General features: G+C 46.4%; 1 long non-coding RNA gene across 1 annotated transcript; it reads right to left on the reverse strand.

Moving 5' to 3' along the window:
- Positions 1 to 3918: 3918 nt before the first annotated feature.
- On the reverse strand, positions 3919 to 6575 carry LOC309330146. The gene is made up of 2 exons (XR_014151310.1): positions 5975 to 6575; positions 3919 to 4384 (listed from the first exon to the last, which is right to left on the reverse strand). It is a non-coding gene; the product is annotated as an uncharacterized lncRNA (long non-coding RNA).
- Positions 6576 to 8899: the final 2324 nt, after the last annotated feature.

The following is an 8899-nucleotide window of genomic DNA, read 5'->3' on the forward strand; positions in this document are numbered from 1 at the left end:
GTCACAAATAAAATTAAAAATGAATTCTCCACCAAGAATCAGGGAAAGGCCTACAGGAAGGGAGGGAATGCTCTAATCTTTCCCATGTTGCTAGACTGAAACTCCCATCATTCCTGATCACTGGGGCTAGGTTGGGAGAGCTGAGAGGGGAGAAAGAAAGGCGTGACTGGGCCTGGAGGTTGCCTCCTCTCAGCACACGTTTGGCCACCCTAAGGCTTCCTTGGAAGGGTAGAGTGTTAGGATGGTGTGGCCACCTGGGAATGGCCATAGCTCAGTGGTAGAGCACTGGCTTTGCATGCAGGAAGTCCCAGATTCAATCCCTGACATCTCCAGGTGGGACTGGGAACAATCCACTGCCTAAAACCCTGGAGAACTACTGACAGTGTGGACAATACTAAATGCATCAATGACCTGACTCAGAATAAGGAAGCTTCCTACATTCCCGAGTCGCCTGGGATTGGAGGATGTTGGAATCTAGCAACATCTTAAGGGCTGCAAGTTCCCCATCCAAGACCAAAAAAGGCCGATTGAAACCTTTGTGAAAGTGTCTACCTTTAGTAGGGATGGAAAAATCTGTTAATTTCACTTCTCTCATCCCCCCCCCCCATTTTTGCAATCTTGATTTCAGCTCCCCACATTTCAGCCGTAACTTGCTTTTATGTTAAAAACGTCTCATGGAAATTCACCAGCATATGAATGTAAATTTCTCATAATAAGCACATTCTGTCTGCAGTTTGGACTGGTCCACTCACCCTCTCTGGTGGCCGCCATTGCATGGTGGCATCCTCCCACACGCTGGGATCCGATGTGGGAAGTCCCAGGGCCTGTTTCCCAGACAGCAAAGGAAGCCTCTGGGCTCAGCTTGCTACCTGGGTAAATTGGTCCTACCTGCTCACCTAATCAGCAAATCACAAGCAGGCATGGGCCACTGGGGACTGGCTTGGCCCACCCCTCCCGTATAGGCCTCTGCTTTCCTCTGCAGCCACTTTTCATTGGATCTCCCCCTCCCACATGTTATATATTGCTGCTGCATGTTATATATTGCTGCTGCATGTTGTTCTCCTTCACATTGTTATGGCATAGCTGGCCGGCGTATTCAGGGCCAGGTTGGCATTTTCCCAGTTGGCAAATTGGCTCCATCCCTCTGGTTTCCTCCATCCTCATAGCAATTGTCACAACTTTAGCAGTTTAGGCATTGGATAGGCATCGTCTTGGTCAGAGGGTAGGTTGTAGCCTCTGCCTGGCCCATCCGAAATAGGGTATCTAGGGTAGATGCTTCTATCCAGATGCCCATGTGGGGGCGAGGGGCCACAGCACTCCCCAGGTGCAACATAGTGAAGGAGTTACCTCTGGATGTAGGTCACAGACCCCAAAATGCAAGTTCTTTGGGCAGGTGGGCTGGAAAGGGTAGGGCCTACCCAATGCCCATGCCAAACCTCTTACATCTGTTATCAAAGTTGTGGCCTGATTTCTCCCAAATATTGGATGTCATGTGTCTTATTCTTGGGGGAGGGGGACTGAAGAGTAGAAGGGGTGCCTTGCCACACAAACTTCATTTTTTTCTGTATTTTGACAGATGTGCATATTTTAAAAAGCCATTTCCTCTAATGCAATGCTTTTTGTATCTTATTTTCACCGATACATTCATTTTAATGCATGCTTTCCCTTGATATATGGGGGGGGGGAGAGAAGTGCACCACAAAATTCAGATACATGTGCATTTCGAAGGGTGGGTGTGTTTCGGTTCTAATATTGTTTTGGAAGGTATGAATTTGATAGATTTGCCTTTAAATGCAAACTGGGTTGGATTTTTCTCCCATCCCTAACCACTGGGCAAAGGAGGTATAACCAGTGTGAATGCAGACAGCAGAGAGCCAGTGTGGTGTTGTGGTTCAGAGCGGTGGACTCGTAATCTGGTGAACCGGGTTCACATCTCCGCTCCTCCACATGCAGCTTCTGGGTGACCTTGGGCTAGTCACACTTCTCTGAAGTCTCTCAGCCCCACTCACCTCACAGAGTGTTTGTTGTGGGGGAAGAAGGGAAAGGAGAATGTTAGCCGCTTTGAGACTCCTTAGAGTAGTGATAAAGCGGGATATCAAATCCAAACTCCTCCTCCTCCTCCTCCTCCTCCTCCTCCTCCTCCTCCTCCTCCTCCTCCTCTTCATTTACCAAATGGTGTCTTGCCCCATTATTCAGATATACTCACTTCATCCATTCTTCTGCATTCTCCTGATCAGTGTTGCTGGAAATCCTATCCCTACACAATATCCAAATTAGATTTGTATAATTAGTTGGACACAGGACAACAAATGAAAAGTGTTTAGAAATTCTGGAACTGTAGTTTGTTAAGGGTGCTGAGAGTTGTCAGGAGATCTCCCCATCCTTCTCAACAGAGCTGAATTCCCAGAGTTGTTTAACCATAGATCCCTCTTCACAGGGATCTCTGAAAGGGATTCAAATTTGTGGATCCATGGGAGTTAATAATCTTTATAAAAGTTTATTGGGTGGCATTGGTGACAAAGGGGCGGGGCATTGTGAACCATAAAATGTCCAGATATGACCCACGAGCTGCAGAGTTATCCACACCCCATGTTGCTACTAGGGCTACCAGGAGTTGCAGTCAAACAGCCATTAGAGGACCACAGGCTTCCCATCCCTGTCTCAGATGTACACCAGGGATGGGCAATATATGGTCCTCCCAAATGCTTCTAGGCTCTAGTTCCCATTATCCTTGACCATTGGACCCAGAGGTTGAATCCTGACAAGTCAGAAGTACTGTTTTGGGGGGACAGAAGGTGGGCTGGTGTGGAGGACTCCCTGGTCCTGAATGAGGTAACTGTTCCCCTGAAGGACCAGGTGTGCAGCCTGGGAGTCTTTCTGGACTCACAGCTGTCCATGGAGCTGCAGGTCAATTCTGTGTCCAGGGCAGCTGTCTACCAGCTCCATCTGGTACGCAAGCCAAGACCCTACCTGCCCGCAGACTGTCTTGCCAGAGTGATACATGCTCTAGTTATCTCCCGCTTAGACTACTGCAATACACTCTATGTGGGGCTACCTTTGAAGGTGACCCGGAAACTACAACTAATCCAGAATGTGGCAGTTAGACTGGTGATTGGGAGTGGCCGCTGAGACCACATAACACCAGTCTTGAAAGACCTACATGGGCTCCCAGTACGTTTCCAAGCACAATTCAAAGTGTTGGTGCTGACCTTTAAAGCCCTAAATGGCCTCAGTCCAGTAAACCTGAAGGAGCGTCTCCACCCCCATCATTCTGCCCAGACACTGAGGGTCCACCACCGAGGGCCTTCTGGCGGTTCCCTCACTACAAGAAGTGCGGTTGCAGGGAACCAGGCAGAGGGCTTTCTTGGTAGTGGCGCCCGCCCTGTGGAACGCCCTCCCACCAGATGTCAAAGGAAAAAACAACTACCAGACTTTTAGAGGACATCTGAAGGCAGCCCTGTTTAGGGAAGCTTTGAATATCTGAAGGACTATTGTATTTTAATATTTCGTTGGAAGCTGCCCAGAGTGGCTACTACTACTGGAGGCTGTGTAAGACAGTACTGAGCCAGGCAGTCCAATGAGCTGATTCAGTAGAAGGTGGCTTCCTTCAGTGATGCCTAATTAGCTGGATTTGCACAGCGCATTGGCCATACCAGTTAAACACACACACACACACACACACACACACAGAACATTTCACCACAAACCAAACCACATCAGCTAAATCAGCTCATTATCCATTCAGCTATCATTTCAATGATAGCATTATTAACATTCACATCCATATTTTTACTATAATTATTGGTATTATTTCTGGCATTCCTGTTGATCTAATTGTTGTAATTTATTAGATTTATGTTCTGCCCTTCTTTCCAAAGGAGCCGCATGTGGTATTTCAATGGCTGAAAAATCCAGAAATCAACTTCAGACTTGATGACAAATGAGAAATTTAAAATTTGTGAATCGCATGGTTTTTGTTATTTTTCGTTTTAACAGAAGATGTTAAATCCTGGAGTTTTGAATTGAAGTCTTTGTACTTATGGTGTTGGGGGTGCTGCAGTGCTTGAAATGGTAGTTTATTCAGCCTTTGGTATGGACGGATTCTGGGGAATACAAGTCATGGTGTTTATAATGCATGGGTGCCGGAGGATAAGGTTGAAGAGGGTGATTCTGCCATGCTGGAGAAGGTCCAGAATGCTCCAAGTCATGGTGGGCAGGCCGTGGTTTGCTGCAGCAGCAGCAGCAGCAGCCACCACCACTATGATGGTTTCTGGGCTGCTTTGGCACACACGCTGCATGTCTACGAGTTTCATGCCATGTTCTTTCGTCATGCTTCCTCATACCACTTCCACAACAGCCCATCTTTCCTGTAGCTGTGGTGATGCTGAAAAGGGATTAAAAGCATTTGAGAAAGGAGCAGTTATGGCACTCAACATGTCCCACATGACTGTTTCCTGTCTCTGCAGAAGTTGTCATAAATTTCAAAACTGGCAAACAGAGGCTGGCTGGCCACTTTTGAGGGACCTTCCAACTCATGTGTAATGTAGATACCTATCTGAATGTGGTGCTTGAGCTGCTTCAGGTGGATTTGCCACCCACAGCCTCACACATCTCCACTGGAGGTCGGTCTTGTCCACCTAAAGACTTGAGATGTGGAAGGCTAATTGCATCTTCCTCTTCCTCTGCCCTGTCTTGCTACTTCAGAGGTGAGGAATGGAGGTGCCTCACCTCCTCAGCCACCTACTAATGACCATATCCGACATAGCCAATATAGTGCCCTTCAGAAGTTGTTACAGACTATCAGCTCCCATCAGCCCCAGCCAGCATGGCCAAAGGTCAAGAATGGTGTGAGCTATAGTCCAATGACACCTGGAGTGCACCACAGTAGGTACTCCTGAGCTAGATGCAGGTAGTATGAATAGGCAGGCCTATAGTCTTCCAGCCACTCGAGCCACCTTACAGAACTGCTCAGGAGTTTAAAAGCCACTCATTCTTTTACAGAAATGCCATTTTGAAACAACAACAGCCATTGTTTCCTGATACAGTTAACACACCAAAACAATTTCAGACATGAACCTAGTGTTCCCAGTTGACTTTGAGCATTTAGCATGGTGGTCTCTCAGAACCAAGCCAAACCCCTTGACTTTTCATGGGGCTTTCTGCCTGGATATAAGCAAAGACACAAATTTGCGTTCATGGCTGACGGATGGAATTCAGTGCTTCCCTTTTTTCCCAACAGAAGGTGCTATTTCATTATAACACAGTCAGTGCTATTTTTCTAGAAAGAGAGGTACCAGAGCTCACCATGAAAGTCTCCCTTGTTCTCTTATATTGGCAATGGTAACCACCTAAGAAGTGCTAGAACTGAGTTCTGGCAAGTTTTGCCTTTTAAAAGCCCTGGAACACACATAGGGGGAATCTATATCCTTCCAGATGTTCCTGAACATCCATTTCCCAACTCTCATCATCACTTATCAGGCAGGGATGGGGAACCAGTGGCCCTCCATATATTATTGGATTACAGTTCCTGTCATTCTTCATCACTGGTCATGCTGGCTAGGGCTGATGAGATAGAGTCCAACTACATCTGGAATGACAAAGGTTCCTTGCCCTAGTGAATGGTCAGAGATGTCTGATGAGAGTTGGAGCCCAGCTGCATCCGCAAGGTACATCAGGTTCCCTGTCTCTGCATCAAAGGAAGACTCCTACCAGAAACAGAACCCTTGGATCCAATCCAATGTACATTGGGTTGGATGCAAACACATGCAAGCACGTGTGTGCGCGCGTGTGTGCGCACACATACACACACAGTAGGGGCTTCCACCCTTGCTTGCCAGCACCATCTACCCCTCCCTTTACACTTCACTCAAACCCCATTTCCTCACAGCTTCTCCAAGCCTCTCATCCCCCAACAGCAACTTTGAGCCTCCCCCATCCCGTATCTTCAAATATAACAAAATCCATTCATGCTCACCCTTTATGGCAGCTGTGCAGCAGAAGGCCAAAGTGCTCTGAGTGAATTATTTGGACCATAGGACAGCCATCATTTTATACGGTGCCATGTCCCTCCCTCAGGACGTGAGGCATAGCCCCAAATTGGGAAAGACATTATGCACCTTAACCAGAACCACAACAGTCTTTTTGTGCCTTCATCCAACATCTGATCTTGGGCTCATTATTTTAAATGGAATGACAATTTAGACCTTATTATGAACAAAGAGATGGTTTGTGCTACCTAGCACTGAGAATATTCATACTTCGTGCCACAGAATGCTAATGGTTTTGTTTGTTTGTTTGGGTGTCTGTAAAACGTGCGAGAAGATATGGAATTCAATATCCTGGAAGAAGGTATCTCTTGTTGGGATACTGCTGGGGAGACAGGGGCATTTGGCAGGCCCCCAGCTGGCTCCAGCCACCGGCCAGCAGCTGGGCGATCTCTGGTACAGCATCAATCAGCGACACGAGCCTCAGAAACGTTCAGAAGCTGAGCGCACTCTTATCAGCAGAGTGAATAAATTCTCACAACGGAAGTGGCGGACAGAGACAAGTGTAAGCATTATTTACAGGCATTTATTCAGCATAGTTTGGGAACAAAGGAAAAACATGTCTGCTTCCCTTTGTGTCCAGCAAAACTGCAGTTAAGCAAAAACAATATACAAATGGAAGTTCCCAGCAAGCTGTGCTAGAAGTAAACAGACATGTGACACACAACAGTCATGCCTGTTCCTTTTAAGGTGGAATAGAACTGTATCCTAACATGGCTGTAGTACTTAACACTCCATCCTGCAGCATCTACAGTTGGAGGCAGAATGTCAGTTGCTGGAAATCACAATTTGGGAGAGTTGCTATTGACCTGCTATTGTTCCTGCTTGTGGACTTCCCATTTAAGCAACTGGCTTGCTGCTGTGAGAACAAGGTAGTGAACTGCACAGTCCTATAGCCTAATTCAACAGGGTTGCGAACATCACTTCGTGGGATTCACAAGTGGGAAGAGTTGCTGTTGCGCTTACATTCTGCTTGTAGTCTTCCCACTGGGACACTGGTTGGCCACTGTAAGAACAGAATCCTAGACTAGATAGGCCACCCTTGGTCTGATCCAGCAGAACCCTGCTTGTGTTCCTATGTTGAAAGCCCTATTTGTCCCAGATAATGCATCATTTCAGGACTGCTGCCCAGAAGGGTTAGATTTGGGCAGGGCCGTTTTAAGCATACCTAGTGCTGTGGTGCAAAGATCTCCCCGGCACCCCCCCCCGGCAACTCTAAAACAAGGGAGGGGTGGTGGAAAATGTCCTCTGCCTCCCCCACTGCCCCAATCCCTGGCGTGGTAGTGGCGATCAAGCGGGAAAACGTGCTGGCGGACATGCTCTCCAGCATCAAGGTGCCTGAGAAGGCAGCCCAGGAAGGCTGCACACCACCTTTCACCAGGAAACAGAAGGAGGACAACGACCGGGAGCAGAGCCGTCTTTAGCAGATGCAGATGCTTGGGAGGCCTCTGCGGGGATTGCTCTCCTCCTCCGGAGGCTTGAGAAGGAAGCTGCCCGCCCACCAACCATATAGTTGGTGGGGTGCAGCTGACGGGCGTGCAGAGAAAGGGGAGGCTGCCGGCAAAGCTGCGCAGCTCCCCCACTCGCTAGGGCACCCCTGAGAGGCCAGTGCCCTGGCTCAACGAACCACTAACACCAATGGGAAAGATGGCTCTGGATTTGAGAGCAATCTCATCATATGTGGAGGTATGTGCCTGTAGAGGTGCAGCCTCCCCAGCATTTTGGTAAGCTTCCTGGGTGTATCACCACCAATTTACATGGTATTGGGTACTAACTATAGGTAAGTTTTAATACTACCTCCTTCTGCCCCTTCTCTCCCCCCTCTCCCCCCTCCCAACATTATACAGTGGTACCTTGGGTTACATACGCTTCAGGTTACATACTCCCCTAACCCAGAAATAGTGCTTCAGGTTAAGAACTTTGCTTCAGGATGAGAACAGAAATTGCGGTAGCGGGCGGCCCCAATAGCTAAAGTGGTGCTTCAGGTTAAGAACAGTTTCAGATTAAGTATGGACCTCCGGAACAAATTAAGTACTTAACAAATTAAGTACTTAACAAATTAAGTGCTTAACCCGAGGTACCACTGTACAGTATACAACATCACTGTCTCACATAGAATGTTAGTGATCTGTAGAGAAAAAAACTCTACAACCTGAAAATAGAAACAATGCATGTATGTTTAATAAAAACTATTTTGAAAAAAGAAATACATTATTTGAAGAAGAAGAAAATTGTTCATGGGTACAAATCCCTGCTTCAGTTTCTGGCATCAATTTTTTTTTTTAAAGAAATTTTTATTAAGAGTTTTTTTTTTATAACAATAGAGAGGAAAAACAGCGCAGCAAAAAGCAAACAGAAAAAGAAAAACAAACATAAATTTTCGCATCGTATAATAACCAACTTTTCTTCGTTTTTGGACTTCCTCACGTCTCTCGCTCCTACTTTCCAAATTTATAAAACTTTAACCAGCAATTTATCACCTTATTTCCGTTCTTATTGTACACTTTTCCAATATTTTGTCCCTAACTTTGAATATTTTTATCTAGGTCTTAAATATCTAATCTTACCATAATATTTATTCAAAATTTATTTTTCTCATAAAATTCGCTCATTTTCACAGTCTTTTCACCAAATTTTATGGTGCCCTGTTATTTTCAAATCCCTCATCCTTCTTAGCACTCATGTAATTTACAATGTTTTTGTAGGTAGTCCTTGAATTTCTTCCAATCCTCTTCCACTGCTTCCTCTCCCAGGCAGTTTCTGGCATCTAGAGGTCAGGCAGGAAAGACCTCTGTCTAAAATCCTGGAGAGTCATTTCAATTTAGTGTTGACAAGACTGAACCAGAAGGATCAGT

This window comes from Podarcis erhardii (assembly GCF_964252035.2).
Source record: "Podarcis erhardii genome assembly, chromosome: 15".
NCBI lineage: Eukaryota > Metazoa > Chordata > Lepidosauria > Squamata > Lacertidae > Podarcis > Podarcis erhardii.